This window comes from Rattus norvegicus, chromosome 15, assembly GCF_021556685.1.
Source record: "Rattus norvegicus strain SHRSP/BbbUtx chromosome 15, alternate assembly SHRSP_T2T, whole genome shotgun sequence".
NCBI classification, from domain to species: domain Eukaryota; kingdom Metazoa; phylum Chordata; class Mammalia; order Rodentia; family Muridae; genus Rattus; species Rattus norvegicus.
Genome location: NC_141548.1, coordinates 82,612,920 through 82,640,128, shown reverse-complemented (window position 1 = coordinate 82,640,128; position 27,209 = coordinate 82,612,920). Strand labels below are relative to the sequence as shown.

Here is a 27,209-nt window from a genome sequence, read left to right as displayed (position 1 = left end):
TGGAAAAAGACCACTCCAGATAGACATCAGGTGAGGTTGACCACCATGATGATGTCTGGGTGACTCTTTCCATAGAAGCTTTTGTCCACAATCCCTTGCTTGTTTTCCGTCTGTCACAAACCAATTCATGTCCTAGAGGGAGTGGACTCTCATTTCCTGCCTCAAAAGCTGGTGTTTCAAAGAGTTTTTCTCTCACACACACATGAACGTACACACACACCACCACCACCACCACCACCACCACCACTACCACCACCACTACCACCACCACCATTCTTTCTGTATTCCATGAGTAGGCCCATTTGTGCCACCAGTTCACGTTCTGTCTTAAATTGTCACCTTCACTTTTCTTGAGCCTTGAATGTAGTCAACTGTTAATTAGCATTTCCTCCTGGATATAATGTCCAACATCTCAAACTAATGTTCCCATCTGCATTCTTTGTCTTTGTTTCCTCGTATATAAAAATCCCTAAACCTGTTGATGGTCTCTTTGGGATTTTTTATTCCATATGCTTTTATCTCCCCTCAGTCACTAAGTCCTGTTGATTTTACATTTTGTAATATTGGTGTTATATCATTCTGCTTTTTTTCTGAACAGCTTTCAGAAACACAAAAATTCCCTCTTTATGGTTTCCACCCAAATCACCACTACTACCGTCCTGGCATCCTACCCTCTGCATACCAGGGATGGTACGTTCCCTTATTTATAGTACTCACTGTGCTTGGAGAGTGAATTGATTAATTTGCCTTTTTTTTTTTTTTAAATCTGTAGACCTGGGCATAATGTCAAGGACATAGTAGATCGGCCATTCTAGGCAAGCTAAGTTCTGGGTTGTATAAGAAACCAGTCTAAGCAAGCCAGTAAGCAGTATTCCTCTGTGATCACTGTTTCAGTTTCTGCCTCCATGTTCCTGTCTTGAACTCCTACCCTTCTTGTGTTTACCACAGTAACACAAAAGCAAATTAGGTCATGTGTTATCATTCTTCACAAAACTGGTCTCCTCTGGATTGTCCTTCAGTTCCCTTCTTAAAAATGAAGTCAAGGTTTGAAGCTCTTGGTGATTTGTTTTTTTCCTATTGTTTTGCAAATACCCACACCTTATTCAATAGCAGGGAAAATACTGTTTTACAGTGGGCTCATCTTGGAACATTTTCACAGCAATCAACTTGTTTTTCTATGGGTATTCCGCTACTTTTCATATTATTTCACAGTTTTTAGTCATCCTTCAATTAAATCCAATCATTACAATATGGTATTAGCGAATAAACAGGTTTACGATGATTTCAAACTACTTTAATTATGGTCTGCCTCTGCTGATGGGAGCAGAGGATTTCAGTCTGCTCAAAGGAGCCACCTGTTTGGCGACACTCCAGGTACATCCTTCAGTGCGATTCACAAAGGACCTCGAGATCACTGGTTCATCTAGAGAGCTGGCTAAGTGAAGGCTGCCTGGAAGGATCCTATCGTATTGTTAGACCGACTCTATGGAGGATGCAAATCTCTGTGACTTGGCATTCCGATAACCAGAGAGCTCAGAACAGACCTCCCATCTTCCTGTGCATTCTTCCCGAACATCATTCATGAAGATGTTTAGCACCTGTCTCCCAGACACTGGGAAGCTTATAGAGCTCATCCCCTGTCCTTTACCTCACGCTGTAACCACAGCAAAGTGTGATCCCTAGAGCTACTCTTTGGTTTTAGTGTGTAGTGCTGTAGTTGGCATTCTGCTGTTATGACCCGATACCCTAGAGAGTCAAGTTGTGAGGATGAAGTTTTATCTGGGGTCATGGCTTGAGAGGGTTTAGTGCCTCAGTACTTGGTCTTATAGGTGTGAATGAGAGAGCACATGGTGGAGAGAGCTAGGAGTCTATTTACTTCATGGCAGAGGAAAGCAAACAAGGAAGGGGCTAGGTCAAAAATAAACCCTTCAAAGGCTTAGCCCAGTGTCCCGGCTTCCCTCTGTTAGGCCCCACTCCTTAAAGGTTCTATCTCTTCCCTGTTAGCCCAGAGTCTGTCTCCTCGCACTCTTTGACATGGTCATTGTGTTGGGGGGGGGGGTCACCTCCCATCCAGCTACATATTGTAAATGTATTAGGTAGTGGACAGTTTGTCAACCATCAGACAGTGCGTGGGCTCAGTTATACTATGTAATTAATACCTATTGTTTTGAGAATTGAATGGACAGACACCCACTAGTTGCTTTCCTTTTTGTAGAATGCAGTGTACACAATTTATATTTGCCAAACTGTCAGTTGACTCTACCATGAGTCCTTAGCTCTGATAGACAATCTGGTTTAATAATTAGGTTTAGACTCATCCTTAAGATGATCACCATTTGAGTTTCTGTAACTTGTTTCATATTTACAATACTTTTTAATATAGGTCAAGAAAATCATCCTTTTATACACATATTCGTTTTCATCTTGCAAAAACTTACTTTATTTTCTTCGGCCTTTATCTAGTGAGGCAACATTTTAGTTTTTGTTTTTTAATTGACTTTGGAACCCTTCACAAGCTTACTTAAATTCTTTCTTGGCAGGCAGATTATTAGTTTGTAGTTAGCCCACTAAACTTTGAAGATTTGTGTGTGTGTGTGTGTGTGTGTGTGTGTGTGTGTGTGTGTGAGAGAGAGAGAGAGAGAGACAGAGAGCGAGCGCATGTGAGTGTGTATGAGTGTGTGTGTGAGACTGTGTATGAGACTGTGTGTATGTGTGTGAGAATGTGTGAATGTGTGTGTGAGTGTATGTGTGTGAGTGTGTGTATATGTGTGTGAGAATGTATGTGAGTGTGTGTGAGTGTATGTGTGTGTATGTGCGTTGGTGTTTTATGTGTGTGAAAGCGTGAGTGTGTGTGTGTGTGTGTGTGCATGTGTGCATGTGTGTCTGTCTGTATTCCTTGACAGAAGGGCTCTCTTTATTTTCTTAGTGTGGTTGATAAGACTGGATCTGATGTAGCTCAGGCTAGGTCTTATGTAGCCAAAGATAGCTTTGAGTTCATATTCTTCCTGTTTCCCCCTCTGAAGTGTGGCACCCCATACTGGAATTGCAGTTTTTGCACATCAGTTTGCTGTCTGTGCCCTTCCCTAGTCTATCCCCCAAGTATCTGCCCAGAGCCTGCTCTTTTTGATCCTTATCTTAGGCAGTGAATAATCTCCTTAAAATGGACTGCAAAGTACCTGTGGTTTATTTGCTTAAAGCCGTACATTTCTCTTTGAAAAATAATGCCTCTTTTTAAAGAGTTGACTTGTGACCTTTATAGCAGTCCTCCAAGGCTGGAGAGATTAGCATGTTCCAAGTCAAAGGCCTCTTTTCCAGCCAGTAACTCTGTCACTGAGTTTTACCTAAGAAACCCAGAGATGTGCAAACTCAGTATGGTATTTCTGATTAGTCTTTGTGTTTCTATATCCTCATTGAAACAGTGAGAATATTACCCAGAGGATGATAAAAGTGATGCCTCATGGTTCGGCTATGGAGAAGACCGTTCCATATAATGCACACATGCATTGGAAATGCTCATACTTACTGACAAAAGGGACTAATTTATGGTTAAGTAAAAAGTAGGGTAATCTCATAGTACATATAGCTTCAAGAAGAAAGCAAAAGGTCATAGTACCCCCTCTGTGGTTCACTAGACTCTGAAAATTTACATTGTACAGTGTGAGCCCTCAGCCACTGGGTTTAGAATTTCCATTTTTTTTTTTTTTTTGTATTTACATTTAGTCTTGTCTCCAGGACCACAGGCCTTACTGAACACACACTGTAATCTCTGTTTTTGCCCTTCCATGTTCCTGCAGGGCCTCTAGACCCCATTTAGGTCTCCCTGGGTACTTCTCCATCAGTTTTAGGGATATTTTAGGTGCTTGTGACAGACTGTATTAGCTAGTTGCCAAGAAGAATTTGATTGTTTTTTTTTTCTCTCAATTTCTCATACACAGGCCTTCAAGAAACCCCCAGAGCATCTTATCCCCGCTCCTTGTAAATGCTGTGAGAATCCCAGTTTTGTATGTCAAAAGAGGTCATCAAGGGCTCGTGGATTGTCAGCTCTGGTGTAGGTGGAAAAATATCCTTCAGGTAACACTCTAGCTGGAATCCCAAATCGTGTTGCTCATTCACACCCTGCACCATATACGCTCAGAAACTGGAAATTATCTTAGGATGCAGACCTGGAATCGAAGCATAGTTTCTGTTTTTGTCCATTACCTGCCCCACAGTGTGAAAATGGTACAATAGAAGCACCAGTGTCCTCCTCGGCATGAACTAGAAACCAGAAGTTGTTGCCCTTGGATACGCGTGTTCTCTTCTCATCTTACATTCCTCATTGGTTTTACACGCCGGTCTCTGGGAGGCCATGAATGTAAATAAGTCCAGGTGAATTACCTGGCTTTAATTCTTATATAGTTCCCTGGGTTATTTGCTTGCATTTGCATTTCTAACTTTACAAACAGATACAAAGCTTCTTTATGTGTGTCCATGTCAACAGAAGTGTGCATACAAATGAGGAACACTTTAAAATTTTTTTTAGGGGCTGGAGAGATGGCTCAGTGGTTAAGAGCACCAACTGCTCTTCCAGAGGTCCTGAGTTCAAATCCCAGCAACCACATGGTGGCTCACAACCATCTGTAATAAGATCTGATGCCCTCTTCCGGTATGTCTGAAGACAACTACAGTGTACTCATATATAATAAATAAATCTTTAAAAAAACATTTTTTTTAAAATGGATTAAAAAAAAACCAATTTATATGTCAAATAATATTCCCTTTCCCAGTTTCCCGTCCATAAGCCCCTTATCCCATCACCATCCCCCTTCTTCTCTGAGGGTGTTCTACTTCCTAACAATCCCCCTTCCTGCCTCCCCGCCCTGACATTCTCCTACACTGGGGGCCCAGCCTTGGCATGACCAAGGACATCTCCTCTCGCTGGTGTCCAACAAGGCCTTCCTCTGCTATATATGCAGCTGGAGCCATGGGTCTGTCCATGTGTACTCTTTGGGTACTGGTTTAGTTCCTGGGAGCTCTGTTTGGTTGGTATTGTTGTTCTTATGGGGTTGCAAGCCCCTTCAGCTACTTCAGTCCTTTCTCTAACTCTTCCAATGGGGACCCGTTCTCAGTTCAGTGATTTGTTGCTAGCATGTGCCTCTGTATTTGTCATGCTCTGGCTGAGCCTCTCAGGAGACAGCTGTATCAGGCTCCTGTCAGCATGCACCTCTTGGCTTCATTAATATTGACTGAGTTTGGTGGCTGTATATATATGGACTGGATCCCCAGGTGGCATAGGCTCTGAATGGCCACGAGGAACACTTATACCTGGAGAAATCAGATACAGGATAATATGGAACATGTATGTGAGTAGTGATTGTGTCCAGCAGTTGGATGTGTATACTGGTATATGCATATGATTCCACCACTAATGCAATATTAGGTGTGCATAATATGTGGGCTTAGGATGGTAAATTACACATATATGTAACAGATACTAATGTAGGAGTGGATGTATATAATATGTTGTGGTAGGATGATTAATTGCACATATATAAAATAGACATTAATGTAATATTTGCTGTGTCTGTGTTATGCAGACAAGTATCATATGTATGCCCGTATAAGTGTGTTAGAATATAAGTCAGATGCAGACTAGCATACTTATATGTGTGTGTGCATCCAACTTAGGGTATAATTGTGGGGAAAAGGCAGGATAAATAATGCTTAGTGTTGGATCTAAGATGGTAACTTAATATCTATGTGACTTTGTCACTGGGCAACAGCCACTCAACTGTTCTAGGTTTTATTAGTAAAAGGTGAGAGTTTTAAGTTCACAGAGGACCTTTTATGGCTCTAAAATTTGATGTTGATTGAAGATACCATCACTGATCATTCAGTTTGTTTAGTCACTGTGTGAATGTCTTTATTTATAATAATATTTTATTATTGGCTTTTAGAGCTCACATTTACCATGTCCCTTTGTCAGCTTCTGGAGCTGACAACTTATCTTCAAGGATGACTCTAAATCTCATGAGCTTTCCCTCCAAACTATAGCAACGTCTTCCAGATTATTTTCATCAGTGTACTGGTTTACTTTTCTCTTTGCTTTGACCAAATTTCTTACAAGAAGCAACTTGTGCAAAGAAGGATATTCAGTTTATATTTGAAAAAAGGATTCAGCCCAGCAGAGCAGGCAAGACATGGAGATGGGAATGGATGTTGATTGGTCAGAGTGGCTCCAAAGTCAGGAAGCAGTGGGAAATGACTGCTGGGTGCTCAGCTTGCTTTCTCTTCCTTCTGAAAGTGGAATGGCGACACCCACTCTCAGGGTGGGTCTTCCTTGCTCAGTCTGGAAATTCTCATAGACACACCCAGAAACCCGTTTCCAGGGTGATTCTAAATCTAGAATAAAGGATCATGAAAGCCAAGCATCACAATAGATTAATATAAAAAGATTTCAAGGGCTGGGAACCACGCATTCAATAGAATGACTGCCAAGCAAGCATGTTCCCTGTAGCTGTGATCTCCAGCACCAGCAGAAAGAGATGGGTGTGGTGGATGCTTTTGTAAGCCTAAGATAGCAAGGAGCAGGGCAGCAGACAGAGACAGATCTCCAGAGCTTGACGGACAGCAGTGTAGCCAATTGGCTAGCTCTAGACTCAGAGAGAAAACCTTTGCAAATAAGATGTAGAGGGATCGAGGAAATGCCCAGCATTGACCTTTGGCTCACACATATACTGTGATGGTAGCTGTCCTGGTGTTAAAGCCATGTAGTTGTACAGTACTTACCTAAAGAAAGGACTGAGTGAATTTCTTTGTGTCTGGGTATACTTGTATGTGCAAGTGTGCGAAGGCCAAAGGTGAACCTCTGTTGTAAGAGGAGCCATCCTTCCTGTTTCTTGAGCCAGGGTCTCTTACTGGCCTTCCAGCATTAGTATTAGGGATCCATGCTCGGGATTTTTATGTGAGTTCTGACCATTGAGCTCAGATCTCCATGCTTGGGCAAACTGCATCTTACTGGCTCGGCCTTTTCTTTTCAGCTCCTGGGTGAAGTTCTTAAAGACTACATTGGTATCTATTTTGTCCTTGTAGACAGCACATCATCATTTTCGCGGCACATGAGATAGTCAGCAGATGCTTGTGCAATGAGCACACCATTGGAGGACATCTTAAAACTCCCTGTCCTGTAGGTACTTTCCTGTTCACTGGGGTGTTCTCTGTGATGTATAGGCTGAAGGAGTGGTCGTAAGATGTCATCACTGCAGATGCCGAGGCACCCAGGATAGTGGAGAGGGATGGAGGTGGGTGGGCCAGGAAAAGAGGGTGAGTGACTTTCTTCCACTCCTCGGGGCAGTGATTGTACCTTTCAGAGCAGCCATCTTTAACCAGTGAGCCACATTATTTCATTAGCTCCATATCCCCAGAGTCATATGGGAGTCTTTTCTGAATATAAATCTTGTGTCCATAGGGCACTGAAGCAGTTAATCTAAATGCTCTCTTGGACTCAAAGTGCAGCAGTGAGTTATGATCCTGGAGCAGAAGAGAGACCCGCTTTTCTTTTCTTTCTTTCTTTCTTTTTTTTTTTAGAAGAAGATTTTCTTCCTAATGCATGGTAAATTATAAAAGGAAGTGAAAAACTCCAAGGGAAAATTCAAAATGCTCGAATAAGGTTTGGGTATTTGGTTGAGAAACACACTGTTTCTGTTTCGTGAATGCTTTTTGCAGATTTCCTCTTTAATTTCACAGTTTATTTAAGTTAGCTCTGGTGGGGAAAAATCATCTTCTAAAGCCCTCTGTCCTCTTACTGTGATTGGAATTGGTCATTTTTTACTTTGGTACTCTGTGTTGACATCATCACTTGTGGTACCAGAGTAAACACAAGAAATGACAGGTTAAAAATGGTGGCTGATTATCAAGTCTCACTAAAATTTTGGGTGAGGTGTTTGCTCACTAATAAACGAAACACTGTTGGGTTACGTAAGGTTAGCTAGCCCAGTAGTTTTCATGTCCTTGAAGTTTCACCTCAGAAATTATAATACAGTCTGAATGTTCAGTGTTGGCTTCCAGTGACCTCTTTTTAGCTCGAGCCTTTTAAAGGGATTTGGAGAAATCTGCATGAAGTTCGGGCCGAATGGAACCTCAGAAAGGAAATATCTTTCAGAGTCAAAATGAAACCAAGTATTCATATTAGGGGGTATAAGGAAAGAAACAAATAAGAAAGACCAAATCCTCCCTTCAGGAGCAGGCAGCAGTTGCCTTCTGCCAACTGGCCCGCTTGTGAGAACTAGTGAAGTCATCAAGCCACAGCTATTTTAATCCTGACACGGCGGGTGCGCAGAGGCAGCTGGAGGTGCTGTACAGAGGAAGCGCAGAGACATTTTCAGAGGCAGAAAATTTCCCTGCTGACTGACAGCATCCCTGTTTCCCACCTAGTGCCTCTGGCACCTCTGAGAAACCGGAGGGCTTGTGTAATGGCCCAGGCTGGGATGGTGTAGATTGGATCTATACCCAGCCCCTTAAGGAGACCTCCCATTTCTCCCCCATTGTGACCATCCCCGTCCACCATGATAAGATACACGGGTTGTAAACATGGTACTGGCACAAAGCAGAAGACAAATTGTTGTTGTTAGGATTTGAGACAGGGTCTATGGTGTCCTATGCTGGCCTGACCTTACTTACAATATAGCTGAAAATGTCCTTTAACTTCTAATGTTCCTGCTTCTGCCTCGTAAGTGCAAGGACGGCAACCACAAACCACTGTACTTGGCTTTCACAGCACTGGTCATTGTACCTTGTCCATGCCTGACAAGCACATTGCCAAAGGAACCACACCCTGAGACATAAAATGTTTTGAATTTTTCCTTTCTTTGTCTTACTGCTTTATTAACCACTATAGGTCAGAAGGGCAAGGGCTGTACTTTGCTGACCTAATGCTTTAGGAGATAATGAACTAATAGAAATACATGCACACACATCTACATGCATACACACAAATACACACACACACACACACACACACACACACACACACTCAACATGGACAGTGAGTCTCTTCCCCAAAAAACCAATAGTAGGAAGAAATATTGGAAACTTGTGTTTTAAATTCTTATAAAAATAATCTGTTTTTCAGAAAAAGTGTTTGGTAATGACCTGAAATGCATTTTAATTTTCTATGCGCTCTGCCTGTAGGCTTTGTCATTACCGATCTTTAAGAAAAACAAAAGTGTAAGTGAATATTTGATGGAGTACAGATTCCTCTGCCCGATGCTGTTTTAACTACTGGTGACATGATCTAAAACTGTAGGTACAGCTTCTTCATCCCTTTTGAGACTCGGGGGGAAAAAGTTTAGAAACATCAACCAAATAGAGATAAATTTAGAGATAATGAGATCGAGTTCTGAGTGTAAGAAATTATCTCCTTTTCAACCCCGCAGAGGGAAATGTTTCTGTTGTAGAAGCAGGGGGTGCCCTCTCCCGAGACATTTCATGAAACATGAAGTCCTTTAGCAGCATCACATCCAGCTGCTAGGTCTCTGCCCTTATTTTGCAATGAATCCAGGGATAAGAAGCTACCTTGCATGTTGGAAACAGGGTAGCCAGCATCTCGGTCATGATTCCAAAGGCACTTTCATTTTGAGTAGCAAGCCCTAGGGCCAGAGAAACAAAACCAAACCCCCAAATTCAGAACAGTATATTTCCTATGAAAGCCTGTATAGTTTTCTGTTTGCTGATTAAAAATCTATACTTAGAAAGACAGGACCTTTCCATTTTTTATTCAAAATAATGGTGACCATCTTAACCCTATAATATAAAGTCAAGGTGTGAATGGGCATATGGTCTTGGTAGATGTGGTGCCTGTGTACAGTAAAGTATATTCACAGTAATGTAATCTTTGTTTAACTTCCTTTGAATTAGCCTGGTAGATATTGTACCAATGGACAGCACGGTAGATTCATGGTAGTGTAATCTTTATAGTTTCCCTCGAGCTAGCCCACAAGACATTTATTCAAAGATCACCAGTTGGTTCTGGACAGAAAGAAATCAGGAAAGTTTGGGGTTTTCTCTGATTCTGCAGTAATATATTTTATGACTGAAGCCAAGGTAGCATTTGGGGCATTTACAATTGCAGATGAAGAAACCGAGAGCCCCCAAGGCATCTCTGTATCTTTTTGTCCTGAATCCAAGCATCCTGGGAATTTAATTCAGTATATTCTAATGAAGGCTGCTTAGTAACTCACTTTCCTTGTCCCTGTGTTGGGGGTAGATTTGGAAGAAGCCTAATGTGTTTATCTTGAAGCTTTCCTAGACCTGGTTTCTTTGGTTCCTGGTGTTTATAAGATTCTTGTAGATCCTGGTTCTTGCTGAAGTAGTTAAAAGCCAGGATCTAGAACCATGAATCGATCAACCCCATCTCCACTCTCATTGCTATGGGAATGGGACAAGTTGCTTAGCATATCAGGGCCTCGGCCCCTTATTTGCAGAATGGATGTAATGATAGCACTTACCTGAAAGCATCCTTGAGAGGTTGGAAGAGGTCTGAGATGCCTGATATGGTTCAGGGTACATGACAAGAAGTAACTCAGTGTGAACTGTTGCTCTGAGGAGTAGGGCTATTGCTTTTATCTCATGGGATTCAGTGTTGTTGCTGTTGTCATTGTTGTTGTTTCTGCATATATCTGTGTGTACCACATGTATGCCTGGTGCCCATGAAGACCAGAAGACAATGTCATGTCACCTGAAACTGCACTTACATGTAGTTGTGTGCTGCCACGTGTTTGCTGGGAATCCAATCCAGGACCAGTAGCTCTTAACTGCTGCACCTGCTCTCTAGGCCCAAGAAGAATTTTATTTTATTGGCAGTCTGAGGCCCTACTTTAACAATAGGCGTTTTCTTTTGTTCTGAACATTGCAGGGAACCTGGGAGAACCAAGGCATATAATCAGCTCATGTATGGTACTGTTCCCTCAATAATTCCCCTTCTCAGAGGCAGCAGTATGGCAGGAAAGTTCAAGGAGTAAAAGCTGCCGAGAGGGCAGTGCCACTGCAAAGAGCAGAGTGTGGGGGCGGGGATCTCGGCTCAAAGTTGCAGCTTGCTGGTCTTTTCCTCTCAGGCCCCGTACTCTGTTTCTGTGAGGGGGAGGTCGTCTGGGGACTATTTCAGGCGTCTGATCATTAGGGAAATTCCTTTGGACCCTTTTATATACTGCTGGACTTCTAATCCTCCTGCCGTTCCCACCTCTGGCTTGTCCTGTGCCAAGCATCACTCCCCACTGAGCTTTATCCTTGGACTGCTTTTCTTTGCTCCTTCTTTCCCCTTTCCTTCCTCTCCCTTCCCCTCCCCTCCCATTTCCTCCTTACTTCCCTTCCACCCCCCTTCCCTTCCTGTCTTTCCCTTTCCTCCCATCTTTCCTTTCATTCCTTTTGTCCTCTTCCCCGTCTTTATTTTGGAGACAGGGCCTCAGATAACTAAGGCTGGCCTTCAGTGTGCTATATTGGAAGAACACTTTGAAACCCACAGTCTCTTGCTCACTGGTATTATAGATGTGTGTCACCATACCCAGCTTTGTGTGGTGCTGGGGTTAAAACTCAGGGCTTAGTACTGGCTAGGAACACATAACTGAGCTTATTTTATGCAGGGCAAGTTTCTTTGGGGGACATGCAAATGAGGAATGGGTTGAAGGTTGCAGGCAACTGGATCTGTCCTGCTTTGACCTTGACCTGACTGGTTGGATTGAACATTGCACCTTCCTGCCAACATAACACTAACACAGCTCCATTAGACTTCTCTTATCTTTTCTCTTTTTTTGCTTTGTCTCTTCTCTTTTTATTTATTAAGGCTCTGTTGAGTAAACTTTATGATAACAAGGAAAAGTGAAAAGTTCATAAGTTCAGAAACAAAATTGCCTGCAATCAAATATTAGTGCATGTTTTTGGAAAGGTCCAGAAGCCTGTGCCTGGCAGGTCACTGTGATCAGTGAGTCTTTCTCTCTCTCTCTCTCTCTCTCTCTCTCTCTCTCTCTCTCTCTCTCTCTCTCTCTCTCTCAAAAAGTCTTTGTTCGTGGCTTTGCACCACCCTCTGGCTTTCTCTGGCCCTGTGCTCAGACCCCAGCTCTGGGCCTCTCTGGCTCATCTAAAGACTTAATATTAATATTTTCCCCAGGTCTGCTCTTCTCCTCCTTTTCCAGGCCTCAGCAGGGAGGTGCAAGGATGCAGATTTATTTTTCTAGTGACGTGCATTTCACCCTCCTTCCTCCTGAGGAAGACAGACATGGATTCTGAATATTTTTCCATTCTTCTTTTACACGTAGGATCGAAGCCAGAGCCAATTATGGTAAATGCAGTGTTTCAGTCCAGTGGATTTTAGGCGAGCTGGGGTTTGTTGGAGTTTTTGAAAAAACATTATTTTAGCTTGACAGCATCATTGGTAACACAATTTTCATCTTCACACATTATTTTTCTAAGCCCTTATAGACCAGTGCCTGGGAAATAGGGAGATTTCACATCTCTTCTCTGTGCCTGGAGCTCTTTGTGTTCAATCGAATTCTTACACACACAAGGCAGCCTATTGCATGATATTTACAGCTTGTGGGGTGGAAGTTCAATTCTTAATTCATCAGACACCATGTGCAGTGTTATTAGTCTCTGCTGTAAAAAGAACGATAAGTGAACAGTGAAGAACAGGTCTTATGAATCTTCCACAAGCACTCTGCACCAAATCTAACAGATGCTTCAGAAAAAAATGGCGGCCGGCTTGGTGGACTTTGGGTTATATGTATGTATGGACTCCTGCTGTGCCTGATCCTTGGGGTGTCTGTCTTCTTTTACTAGGCTTACCATCTCCCTCTCCTTCACTCTACTTGTTGACCTGTCTCCTCCTCCTTCTTCTGTCCTTCCTCCACTTTTTCTTTCACCCTCCTCGTTCCGTACATCTACATCCTCATAAAGTTACCCATGATCGGGAGCTGTTTGCTTCTAGCTTCTTTCCCCTTTTAAGTAGGTGTCTGCAGGTATATCCCCTGTCTCAGACCATCTCATTTTGCCCTGTACCTCAGGTTATTTGGGTTGTAGATGCTCTAAGTTGGGCCCTTCACGATTTTTCCTGTCTGCATTTGTTGCCCACCTGCATGCATCCAGTGCAGTGTTTGATTGGCATCCTCCGTACCTTCTCTGAGTCCTTCCTAACTCATCTTGTATGTCTGTTCCCTGGGGCTCCCCGATTGATAGCCACTGCTTACTAACCACATGTTCTCTGGAACAACTCCAGTTTTAGGCTAAAATGATACTGATTGAACTCCCTGCTTCCCACCAGTGCTTACCTGTCCTTTCCTGTAACCAAAGGGAATATAGAAATACATCTTGGCCTTTGCTGATCTGAGCCACTGTGATTTTTGGCTTCAGAGAGGCTCAGACTAGCCCCAAGGCAGAGTGCCCTGAAAAACACCACAGAAAGTAGGTTAAAGGGTGTTCGGCTGTACCTACAGCTTGTTTTCTCTCTCTATGAATGACGTGTGTTTTATATGTACAATGGCAGAGAAGTCAGACATGGTGTTGGAGCTTGGCTGCTTTCTGCCCCATCTCAAAGAGAAGCATGAAAGTGTGTTGAGTAGTATTGTCAGATACTCGGAGCCAAGGCGACCATGGCTGTCTCGGTTTCCCATATATATATATACATATATTTTCATCTTTTGAAGCAAGATTTCACTATGGAACCCAACCCTTCACTGTGTAGCCCATGTTGGGGCTAAGAAATCATTCCAAAACTCCTGGCCTCTGATTCTCAGTCATCCTTCTGTCTCAGTCTCCATAGTGCCTGGTTAAGTAAAGTTCTCATATTTATTTCTTACTATAACCCGTCATTTTTTTTTCCTTTTAATGATCTGCCATGAGAGTTTCCCTTTTCCTTCAAGGGACTATAATTCACGGGTCTATTTGAGAAATAGAACTCTAAATTGCTAATTTACTTGATGTTAAGGCTACGAGTCATTTCCGTGAGCACACAAAGGGCAGAACTTGACATATTAAAACTTGAAGTGGTTTTTCTTTTGGTGGCTTTGTTTTCGATTCTCTCCAAGGTTACTTAGCAGTGTTGTCAGGGGCTGATGCCTTGAGACTTGAGGAGCTTTCTCCTGTGTTGGATGCTAGATGCTCTTGAAGAGGACATGTGCCTTGTCTGTTTTGCTTTCACTCCCTACTGCATGTGAACTACCAACCCCCTTTTACGTTCATGGAGAGGCTGGTGTGTGTAATGCTCTGCAGTGATGTTTTTAGCCCAGTGTGTATGTGTCATCATCCCAGAGTGCAGTATGCTAAACCTTGTGTTGCTTTGACACCGAAGTGTTCAGTAATTTGAAATAGGGGACTAGATGTGTATTGAAGACAGTTAAGCTCATGTATGATTTTAAAGTTAGATCTTGAAGTGTCTTTGTGTGTATCTGTGTGTACAGATGCGTATGTGTGCATGTTGTTTTTGTATGGGTGAGCATTTGCCACACTGTGTGACTTTGGAGACACTTCTCTCCTTCCACCTTTACTGTGGTTTCCTGGAATCTAACTTAGACTTTCAGGCTTGCATTGTGCAGTGCCAAGAGCTTTCTACCTGATGAGCCATCTGGTTAGACCTCATGTGTGATTTTTAGAAAAGAAGTAAGAGTAACATCCTTTACTTTTATTAGGAGGCGAGATATAAGTAGTTTGATCAAAAAGTAAGTCATTTTTCCACAAATGGAAGCTGCTGGTGTTAATGGTTGTAGGGAAATGGGCAGGAAACCCTAATTTAACAACCTCAAAACACTGTTAGTAGAGGACTATCACTAGACACCTGGGTCCTTATTTTCAAAATTGTGTTCTCCCCTGTGGAAGTTCTGAACGTGTTTTAATTTCTAAGATGAGACAGTTGTAATTGATTCTAAAGTGCCACCCCCACCCCATACACACACACTGTTTTCATTCATCTAAAACAGATATGTGTTTCATGCTCTCTCTAGCCAGGATTTAGTGGCCTGGAACATGCTAATTGATGTAGGCCAAGCTGAAGGGGCTTGATCTGGGAGTTTTAATGCTGTGCAGAAAGTATGTCTGCTTCATCCAGCCCTTGTTTAGCTTTCCACTCTCTCTGAAGCTGAGTAATTGAGTTCTCTGCACTTCTTCAGCTATTCTGACTGGCCTGTTGGCTGTCGGTCTTTGGAGATAACAATGGATTTTTTCTATTTTGTTTACTGTCGCTCTGTAATAAGAATTTTGAAACTATGACTAGCATGAAATAACCATGGAGGATACCCTGGAGCCATTTCAAATGTAACATGCCCTAAGCCTATTTAATTTGACGAGTGTGAGCAAGTGTTTGCTGGGTCCAAGATTCCCCAGAGAAGGTAAAAATCAGAAGTAATTGAAGTAGATCAGATCATGAAATGGGCGTTGTAGTGTTTATGTCAGTGTTGTATGCGCATGGGTGGTATGTACTCGAGCGTGTGTGTGTGTGTGTGTGTGTGTGTGTGTGTGTGTGTGCTTATGGAGGCCAAGGGAGAAGGTAGGTGTCCCTCTCTATCTCTATTTTATTCCCTTGAGACAGATCCTCTCACTGATCCTGAAGCTAACCTGGTGGTTAGCCCTTAAAGTCCTTTTGCCTCCCCACACCCTTACAAGCACTTTGCTGCACCATGTATCCCCCACTCCCAGCCTTCAATATGGGTGCTAGAGTTTCAACTCAGGTCCTTGGATAGCAAGTACTCTTGAGCTCCATCTCCAGCCTTTTAAACACCTTCTGCTCTAAATACATTCATTTGCTAATTCAGACTTGCAAGCATTCGTACTATACTGGTTAAAGTGTCTGAGGGTGCTAAGTTCAATGTTCCGGGTACACAGTCTCCACCCTTCACAAACTGTTCTACACGTTAGGAGAACCATGGGGTGGGCTGTGGGAGCAGAGCGTGTAATGCTTACCCCAAGACTCAGCTTTCCCTTCTGGCCCACTGCTTCCTCATTGTCTGGCTCCAACAGTCTTGTAACTTCTCTGTATTCTCTATTTCCTCATCTATGAAGTAATGAAGTAAACTTGAGCTCAGGGCTTACTAGGACCATTCAACTCTTTAATACATTGGAAAGACTTATTACAGACAGTGCCTGGCACAGAATAACCCTGTGGTTGTCATTAGTAGTGGTAGTAGAAAAGACAAAAAAAAAATGGTGTTTCTCCCTATTAAGGTTGCTATGGTTAATGACAGAGAAATAGATCTATCTTACTTCAATGTTACTGCATACGTGCAAAATATATTTTGAATACAGACAGTTTTTCATTATAAATAACAAGTGAATATTTATTAATTGCTATGAACATTTTATCTGGGTTTACTTAGATGATATTTTAAGGGTTAAAATGCCAAAGGAGGTGGGGATAATGTGAATGAAAACAGAAATCTTGTTCCCAAATATTCGACATCTGAATATGAAAGTTAAAAGGGGAAAAATAAGTTCCTCTTAATTTTTTTAGCTATTTAGTTTATTACAGCAATTATTTGGAGATGATCATTACCAGCATATGGTAAACTTGACATTAGAATGAAGATGGTAATGTTTAAGGTTTGATACATCGCCTTTCTCCAGGGTTGGCAGACATTTAATCTGCCATGGGCATTTGTAATAGACTCAGGGGTTAGCAGTTCTGGCTACACAATAGGAGCAGTGAGGGAAACATCTGGAAGTCTTAGGAAGAAACAAATCTACTGCCTGGCAGAGACCTGGAGTTAAGAATGAGCTAGTAGCCAGGAAGGTGGGTTGTGTGGCTTAACAGTGAAGAATTCTAGGCATGAAGGACAAAGCCATGAGTCCTTGTCCTTTTTGCTTGGCTATAGAAAGGGAGAAGGACAGATGTTGGGAGGAGGTGACCTTGTCTAGAAACTGCAGTCCTTGATTCTACTGAATCTGTGCTCAGATGATTGCACAGAAGTGTTGCTGCCCTAGAGCACTGAGTTGAAAACTTGGAAAAGTGCAGCGAAGATTTGCTTCAGGGGACTAATTCTCTCAGGTAGTACATAACCATTAACCTTCCTCATTGGCGACCACGGTCCTCAGATGCCTTCAGCTCCCATTGCTGTGCCTTCCATTTTTTATCACATTTCCAGTACTTGCTTTACAAACACATTTCCCCATTTTCGAGGTTATCCCTTTGATCTCTTGACAGTTCCCTTGGCTGTATAGGAGCTCTTGAGTTCCATGTATTCCCCCTCTCTATTTTTGCCTTCGGTGTTTTGGCTTTGGGGCTTGTATCCACAGTTCCATGTCTTGGAGCTCGTTCCTGATTTCGGTTCCAGTGTTCATCCTGCTACCACAGATCCATCATGACCTACTTCTTCCAGTGTTTTCAGAGGCAAGAAGAATTCTCTTCTACCCTCCTTCTTCAGGATGCTGTGTCAGTTCGGCTATGTGCCTATCTCTCTCAGGAATCTCCTTACCAAGCCTTCTTCTCCCAGGTTCTCTGTCTCCTTAGCTTGTGGTTGATCTGTTCTTTGTCTATTCTCCTCTTTGCTAACCATGTGAAGTTGATACATAATGTATACAAGAAAAGTTCACTGGAATCTAGTGTCTTCAGCACACTCTGTTCACACATGTTGCACAGTGTGTCTGAATGTACTGTTCAGGACAGGAGATAATTTTCTTTTGGCCTTTGGAAGCATTCTTTCACCATAGTCTCCACTTGGATGCTGTTAGCACCATTCTTTCGTTAATTCACTTCTCTTCAGCTCGTCTTCTTCAGGGTCTTAGCAACATGCCATACCCCTGACCTTCTGTGTGTCTCAATGACACACCTTCATGTGCTTGTTTGCCCTGTGCCTTAGTTTTAAGCAACTAAGTGGCCTCTGTCATCAGTAACCTTAAAGCCTTCCTTTTAAGGAGTTTTAACTTCAAATATAGAAATCTCTTTGACCCAAATTGAGCTAGAGCTGATGATTCTGGGATGTGCTAGGATTAGAATACAGTTCTTTTAAAGATATCTTTGCAGACATTTATCACAGCATCCTGAGTTTGATAAAATGAGCATAGGGGATATGGGGGTCCTGTCTGAGTCTGGTTTCCTACTATGCCCATGCTTTCTTCTAACTTTCCTACTCAGATGTTGGATATCTTAGGCCAAGATTTCAATTTTCATTCTTATTATCACTGCCCGCCTCCTTTTAGCTTCTGTTGCTTCCTTTCTAAAATATATATAAAAACAACAAAAACAAAAACAAATCAAAGCAAAACCCACACCTTCCCTTCTTATCTATGTGCTCCTTGTTTTGTCTATCACTGTCATCTTTAATTGCCGGGAACACTTGTTCTGATAAGAATCCTGTCCTTTCAGTGTCCACTTGTGGAGTGCTTTAAGGAAGTCTGCTGTCTCTGCTTGGACCACCAATCAGCTTTTTGTTTTTGTTTGAGCTTGTCTTTGGGCTTCTCTCAGGGCCCCTGGACAGGGGAACTATTTATCCAGGCAGGAGCCATCTTTGAGGATTTATTCCATGGCTGATTGCACTTCTCTGTAGGATCACTTTCTAAACTTAAGAACTTTAAACTTCTAGAACTAGAGAGCAGTGGGTAGCCTGTATGCTCGGTACCTGGATTCGCACGCCAGCCATTTCTTTCATGCCCTTCTCTGTCCGAGTCCCTCCCCTTCCCTGGGTGGATGATCTCTCAGTGGAAGCCTGTACATTTCATTCTATTCCCCAAATGAGCTCTGGTCCTCTGGGATCTGAGAAAGCAGTCCTCTAGGTGAGTTTGTTACAGTGGGGGCCTTATTCATCCTTAGATGGTTTGTCAGTAAGTCTCCCCGGTTATTTTTATTTTTATTTTTTTTAGCTGATCCTTTCCTCCAGTTTTAGAGTTAGATATGGCTGTCAGTTTCCCAGATTCTGGGACTTTTATTTGTGGAATAAGTTAATTTATTTTCTGTTTCTCCCTTGAGTGTCTTAGCCACATTCAGCTTTCCAGGGTTCCCAAATCATTTCTTTACTTTTCAGCCATCTGTTTCATTTTATTCCTTTCCAAAAATAATTTTGATGTTATTGACTCATTTCTCATTCTCTACCTGAGTAGAAGCCTGTGACCTGCCGTCGTATTTGAACGTTGGTGAGGGTGAAAGTCAGCTCGCTCAGGGTGCTCAGCACGCTCTCCACTCAGGAGTCAGCGATCTTCCTGTTGACTTTCCGAGTTTGCCTTTCTGTCAATTATTTATCCGTATGTTTTCCTGTTGGATTTCTTGTTTGTCCTTCCACCCCCAATTGAGTTTCCTGATCTAGTCTAGATTTTTAGTCCATTCTTTGCTTTATATCATCATGATTGCAACATTGGACTGTGTGATAAAGCTCTGTTCTCAAAGGTTTCCAGGCACTGCAGGGTGTTACCATATTAAGTTTTTCTATATAAGTGTTTCTACATAAGTGTCATTATTACAAGGGCTTTCCAGAATATGAATGTCATAATTAAATCATTTTAATGCCTTGTGTTTCTGGTGTTAAAAAGCCAGTTATTGAATGATGGTTATAGTGGAACATTTGATTTGTATTTGTTCTTTTGGTTGGAAAAAAAAAAAAACCAACGGTTTCAGGCTGGTTGTTGCCACTCAGTTCTGACGTTTCTTATCTATTATAGAGTTTCTACTTGTTAGACTCTACATGGATATAGAGTCTAAATAGATGTCATGGTGAAGCTCTTCCTTACATGTGGACAAGTAGGTTCTAGCAAGTGGGATAAAAACTGGATGTTGCGTGCATGTGAACATATCTTTTAGGTAACCTGGTACATATAAGAACCATGTACTAACCTACAGTGTCACTGGTGCCCTTGCTATGCAAAGGTTTTAATTTTTGTTTGTTTTATTTTATTTTTCAGGTTTCTCCCTGCCTCTGTTGCTTAATAGAGTGCAATATTTCCTAGTGAAAGTAGATATAACATACTTCTTATCTGATGAGTTTTTCATATCTCATGAGTGGTGCACTGTTTTGCCCACAAATAATGGAATTGGATTTTAAAAACTAATCCATTGCATTCCTTCTGACCCCTTTGTTTCTTTGTTTCCTTCCTTTGTTTCTATTGTATGTAATGGAGAAGCAGTGGCTGGAGATCAAGCTAATGTATTGACTCATGAGGACCATGCCCATGCCTAAGGATAGTGGAGCTGTGAACTGGGCTATCCTTGGCTTCTTCAAGATGGGAGAGTCCAACTTCCATGGCCACCTACCTCAGTGGACCATAGACTAACTACCTCACTATGCACTCTGGCAGATAACTACTTCAGCCCCTCCTTAGGCACTGTCCCTTTCAGTTTGTGGATCCATCCAGCTAACCCTGGTCTTTAAAGTCAGTTCAGACTGGCTGAAGTTCAAATGTTGCTTTGTGGTTTATGGTTTTGTAAAACCGGGGTATCCAAGAAATGGATCTGTTCCTAAGTATTCTCCGTTCTGTAATGTAAGTAGCATCGTGGGTCTGTTTCCCGCTCTGCCTTCTTCCAGCTTTGCTGTTCTTGTTTGCTTCTTCTGAGATAGCAAAATGTGGGAACAGTACTGCCGCCAGCTGCCTCCAATTTCCACAGCAAAGACTCTACTCTCAGGAAACTAACAACTACTTTCTGATGACTAGTAATGGGCTTGCTAACTCTTTCCCTAATCCTGTCAGGGTGATGGCGAGGATAGACATGCTGCTGTGGCCATTGCTGGCGTAGAGAGACCTGTTAACCCCAACATTGGTTAAGCAAGGTTTCCGTGGAATGGAGGAGGATTGTGTTGTGTACTTGGCAATTATTGTATTTCATCTTAATGCATTTGAAAGAAAATATACATGCTAACTTTTGGATACATTTTCCCTTGTTTTAGTAGTTTGTATACAAAGCAATTAATGTTAAAATGAATAATTTCTGTGAGTCAATAATCACAAGGAAGTAAATGACAAGTAAGCCATAGGGATACAGTGGGCAGAGTGAAATGGTAACTGTAAGTGAATCATCTTGGAAAGGTGGGTAATTAAAAGACCAAGTAAAAACACCATTCTAAAAAAAATCATGGGTTCTAATAGAGCATATTTTGGGCAGTGGTAACTGAGTTGATAAATGCTGAAGAAAGTATAGTGTATCCGAACAAATGTCCATTCTAATTGATGTGTAATTTGTGGTGTGTGTGTGTGTGTGTGTGTGTGTGTGTGTGTGCGTGTTCCTCTGTTCCTATCCAGTTTACTCCTTTGCAGTTCAATCTCTCACTGAACTGTAAGTTCATTATTTCAGCTATGATACCTGACCAGGGAGCTACCAAGATCTGTTTTTTCTTCATCTCCCAATTCTAGGACTATAACCACATACGTCCATACCAATCTTTTTACATGGGTGCACAGGATTTGAACTCAGGTCCTCATACTTGCACAACATATACTATTATCTATATACCATTTCCCAATCTGTGTTTCTAGTTTTTAAACCACCTTCAGAAAAGCACTTTTCCTCTAATAGTCTCAAAGACTGTCAGAATTGTTACCAGTTTTGCTTTCTTTTTTCTTTTCTAATCCTCTCCTCTCCTCTCCTCTCCTCTCTTATCCTCTCCTCTCCTCTCTTCTCTTCTCTTCTCTTTTCTTTTAACACAAAGTTTCTCTGTGTAGCCTTGCCTGTCTTGGAACTCAATCTGTAGTCTAGTCTACATCAATAAGATCCTCCTGCCTCTGCCTACTAAGTGCTGAGATTAAAGCTGTGATCTGCCATAGCTTTACTCCTCCTTTTCCTCCTCCCTCCCTTCTCCTCCTCCTTTTTTTTTCTTTTCTTTTTTTCGGAGCTGGGGACCGAACCCAGGGCCTTGCGCTTGCTAGGCAAGCGCTCTACCACTGAGCTAAATCCCCAACCCCCTCCCCCTCCTTTTTTAATGGCAAAATGTATCTCTAATTACTTCACAAACTGATATGGAATATGCTTTTTTCCCCCAGAGTATACCTCTTTATTTTTAATTCACCACAGGTGGACTTTTCTGTAGAAATAAGTCTCACCCCTTCATCGAATTGTGGGAAAAAAATGCACAGTAATCCAGAGTTCCCCTGATCTCTCAGTCAATTTTCTCTGTCATTGGAATCTTCCATGGAGATGGCATGTTTGTTCTAGGCTGTAAATCCTTTAATTATACTTCCTCCTTCATTCAGCTCCCTTCAGCTTTTACCTCAGTTCCTTTTCTGTTAGATACCCTCATTTGGTGCATCACATAATAATACCCGTAGACACATCTCCTTCATGCCTTTTGGCTGGAAAAGTGTATCTGACTGTCCTGTGTTTGATGACCGTGTCAGTGTGAGGACTTCTGATCAGGATCTCTGCAGAGTGGATCTCAGCTGGAATGGGCTTGATGGGTTTCCCATGATTGCTTCTGGGGCTTTAGGTTTTGGGAAGAGGGCCACATTTTAATCGGAGGATGCCTTGGCTCCTTTGCCTGCTGAAATTGGACTCTGGATTTTTCCACTTCGTTGCTTTCCAACCCTCTTTTGTATGTCAATATGAACTTGTGTATTTAGTTTATCCGTAGACTGTAAACTAGTACTCTTATATTGATTTACTGCCACTGTTGTGTGCTTCTTAAAAAAAGTATTTTTAAAGACATAGTAGTATTGTCCTTTTGGGCACTTGAAAATCCTACATACTCATCTCTTGCCTCAGCCCTGACACGAGCAGCTTCTCCAAGCAGCTATGGCTCCTCTTATTTGAGAATGGCATTAGAACCCAAGATCTGACTGCTGGATGTGCTTATTAAGGCTGTGTGTCACAGGGGACGTGATTGTATCCTGCTGCTTCTCAGATACAGAATGAAACGTTCTTTCATGACATTTCTCTTCCAGGTGTCACCCATCAGTGTGTGGGATAAGGGCCACCCATACTTGGGGATCATGTAGCTCCCCCCTCTCATCATGTCTCTGTAGCCAGGGACCCTTTTCCTTCTCTCCCTGGGAGGTTTGCAAAGTGGTTGATTTTTCTGGCCACTCTGATGAGCTACTCACTTAAGAGCAAAAATATGAGGGAAGATTTGTTAACTCTGACTGGAGAAGTTTTTTATTGATTGCCCGCGTCATCTTTTCTCTCTTTCTCTCTCAGTTTTGTCCAAGAGACTTAGCAGTTAAAAATGGTGAGTTAAAGTATGCTGTATATTGTTGTTGGCAGTAAGAATAAATGCAGACTCTGCCACAGAATTGCCCTTTAAGTAAAGATAGTGTGCTTTCTGTTTAATGTGTTCACTACTCTCTAGCATGCCTTCCAACCCACACAGCAATTTACTGTGGGGCCCCGGCCTAATGTGTTCAAACTAGACCCATTGCCCAATGTTTTATGAATTAAATCTTTCTAGAAAGCATAAATATTACCTTGAATAGAGAAATATACACCTCCTTCCTGGAGCTCTCTCTAAGGGAAGGACTTCCTCTCAATTGTGGAGTGGACTGATTTTAGCCCTATGAAGTAATTAATGGAGCATAGGAATTCATGCTCCCATGTTTCCTCTTTCTCCTTTCTCAGTCTCTCCATCCCAGCTTCTCTGACTCTTTCTGCCTCTGCCTCTGCCTCTGCCTCTGCCTCTGCCTCTGCCTCTGCCTCTGCCTCTGCCTCTGCCTCTGCCTCTGCCTCTGCCTCTGCCTCTGCCTCTGCCTCTGCCTCTGCCTCTGCCTCTGCCTCTGCCCCTGCCCCTGCCCCTGCCCCTGCCCCTGCCCCTGCCCCTGCCCCTGCCCCTGCCCCTGCCCCTGCCCCTGCCCCTGCCCCTGCCCCTGCCCCTGCCCCTGCCCCTGCCTCTGCCTCTGCCTCTGCTTCTCTGTCTTTGTCTCTGTGTATATTTCTTCCTTATATAGGCAAATTTCCATCCATTTTGCCATTGGGGTAGATAGGATGGCTGGAACAGGATGCCAAGAGATCACATATTGAGCTGCAAGCATGACTGAGTGAACCACTAGTGGCTCAAGTCTTCAAGTTCTTAGAGCTCCACCCCGGTGACTTATTTCCGGAAGCACACCTTCAAGTCCTCCAAAACCAACTGGGACCATGTTTTCAAATGCTTGAGACTGGGGGCACATTTCTCATTCAAACTACCCTCCGCTCCGTTTTCTCTTTTTTTGCTTCTCTGTATTATCACCAACATCTCACACCAGGGGGAGTTATCCTTTTCCTCCTCCCTAACTCCTGGTATTAATCAGCACCACTGCATTCTACTCCTTTGAAGCAATTGAACACATTAATTTTTGATGTTTGAAACAATTCAATCTGTCAAAGGATGAAGGTCTTAATTTTATTTTCCTTGTGGCCATTTGTGGGGTAATTAGAAAAGCTGGAGCAGACCGAGACCCTCATTTTATCCAATCTTTCAAGTTTACAGGCTTAATGAAAACTAATATCTTATGAATGGATTCTCAGTTCAACCTTGTGAAGAGGGTTTCCAGTCAATTAGACAGACGTTACCACGTGCAGAGCCTTTAAAATGCAAGTCTCTTATTCCCTGCCCCCCCACTCCCCTCTCCCTACCTCCAGCCTTTAGTTCAGGCCGCTTTAAACACCTGATATTTCTCAGTCAAACTTTTGCATGTTAGGATGGAAAGAATGTGCCTTCACACTCAGCCTGGATTCCTTTTTGGTCCACCCCCTAGCTCCTCCTCCTCCTCCTCCCCCTTCTTCTCCTCTTTTCCCTCCTCCTCCTTCCCCCCCTTTTCTCCCTTCTTCCTTCCTTTTTGGGGGCAGGGGTTAGATAATCATGCAAAAGATCTGGAACACCGTCAAACCTTTTATTTGCTGGCTACTTCTCTATTCTGAGGCCTGTGCACACCCTAGCCAGGCTTCCTACTCACCAGGACTCATTGTGCTGTCTCACTTTTAACGTGTGCTTCCCTTCTGCTTTCTTCATATTCATTTAACTGCTTTATGAACTCTTGTTCTATGAGGCATTGGTCTCGCCTGTTTGAGTGAACAGCACATTGTAAATATTTACCATTATTTATTTAGAACCACCTTCTGAATTACTGTATTACCATAGACTTATTTATCAGGTCTTACTTAATTGACGTTCATACTCAAGAAACCATTAAATCTTTCTGTCCTCTCAGACTGTGGCAGAACTCAGATTCTCAGAGCCCAAACTCGTAAAATGTTCAAGATAGTTGGAAAGGTGTTCCCCTTGCTTTCCTTCTTTTTAGTAATGTCAGGGGGAGTTTGGCCACTTTGCATCATTATTATGATAACAGCAGGAAGAGAGGGGAGTCAGACTACCAGGTCAGATGTATGTTTTCAGGATTGAGTCTTCATGCAAATAGCCCTTCCAACCCTAGCTGTTAAGACTTAAGCCAGTAGATAACATCATACTTAATACTTAAGTTGTGATTAAAATCATAAATGTTACAAAACATGACAGGCACTTCAACCACTTATCTTTAATATAGCATGTTTTATATTCTGAAGATAAAATTAATACTGCCATTTTTCAAATGAAATTGAAAATGTATTTGCACACATTCACACAGTGGGTGGTGAAGGTAAAATTGGACCATGGCATCCTGACTCAGAAATCTCTCTTTACCACCTCTGCTGCTGTGCTCTGTGGATTTCCTTCTTCTCTGGGAATCTGCGAGTGTGTGTGAATGTATGTAATGTGTGTGTGTGTGTGTAATGTGTGTAACATGTGTAATGTGAATATGTGTGTAATGTGTGTACTGTGTGTATGTGTGTAATGTGTGTAATGTATGTATCTACTTCAGTATGACCAGAGGAGTTGAGTCACAATGCTGTGGTTTATAATTCTTCTTTTATTAGTTTGAAGTACTGGTGATTTTTAACAATAAATATTAAGAAGAGTGATTACTGTAAATAAGTTAACTATTAAAGGCAGCCTTTTATACAGTTTTCCTTTGATAATAAATCAGCACCTTAAAAGTATTGAATGTCAATGCCTTTGAATACATATGTATTGACCCATTTCTTGAATTGATGTATCAGTTTCTGTCTGAGGCCCAGATATGACATAAAGGCGAATAAAATGCACTTTCTTTTCCATGGATGGTAGTATGTTACAGCCTTTCCTCAGTAATTATATCCCAAGATTATACACACTACAAAGCATGCACAATACCATGGGTGCTTAGAGATCGCAGAGAAGGACATGACATGTCTTCTCCGGGAAAGCTGCGTTAGGCCTGCTATAAACAGGGAAGGTCTCTGTGCAAAGCATTCAGAGGACTGAGGTGAGCACAGGTGGAGTGGAGGAAAAGCAGGCTGCAGTGTTTGACGGTGACTGTTTAGAAAGATATATGCTAGCATGTTGGGGGATATAATTTTAGTTGCATCCATGAAGTTTTAGTGGGGATCTTATTTCATGCCACTCTGGACAACAGTTGAGGAGATACAGAAGGAAGAGAGTCATTCTCAGTTAAAATTTATGTGACCTGGTAAGAACGGGACTGATCTGAATGAAGAAGAGGTCAAGGTCAATGGAAAGCTTTGAATGGAGGGGACTGAGAGGATGGGTGGAAGTTAAGAGAGCTATTTTTTCTTCTGGCCTGCTTTCTTGTGGAACATGATGCGGGCATTTTTAATGACCTCAGTCAGTTATTGGAAACCTGGCAGGTACGACTTAATGTTGTGCCTAGTTGTGTATTGAAAAACCCGTGGACACCCTCTGAAGAATTTGTAGCAGAATTTCCTGTTTCTTGTTCATTCGTTGTACTAAATGATGCCTACTGAGAGCACTTGTGGGTCTTTGGATGTTTTAAAGTAGAGGGTGCAGTGTGTGTGTGTGTGTGTGTGTGTGTGTGTGTGTGTGTGTGTGCTGATATTGGCATCCAGCCTCTTGTACTGGAAATCTATTTCTTGGCTTGATGGAGGCTCTCATTGGGGCTGAGGGCTGAAGCCTTTGGGCCAGGATCCTAGATAATCTACCTTTCTTCAGTGCTTTTCAGGAATGGTGATTGGCTGTATTGCATGGTTCTGGGTATCATCTACAGAGAGTGTGTGTCTTGGAGATGCTCTGCATAAGAGAGCATGAATTTTGTCTGCCTTGGATGATCTTTGCCCTACTGTTTGGTTCTGAGGTGGTACTTACTTGACTTGAAAAAATATGAATTGTTAAGTGATGGCAGTGAATGTAGTCTGTGGTTATTAGATTTTTCATACATATTGGTCCTTGGTAACTTTTGACCTAAGTAATTCAACTCTTGAGGGATATTTTAATGACTTATTTTATTTGGGAACACTGAGGTCTAGTGTCCCATCGAAT

At 42.3% G+C, this 27,209-nt stretch overlaps 1 protein-coding gene across 14 annotated transcripts in view; it reads left to right on the top strand.

The window, feature by feature from the left end:
- Positions 1–27,209, top strand: part of Klf12 (KLF transcription factor 12) — a 425,271-nt gene that overhangs the window by 63,424 nt on the left and 334,638 nt on the right. For 6 of the 14 annotated variants that reach the window (XR_015638054.1, XM_087585858.1, XM_087585851.1 and 3 more), the window contains exon 2: positions 3,936–4,071. The gene's annotated coding sequence lies outside the window, so the exon portion shown is untranslated. 14 annotated transcript variants of the gene reach the window in all.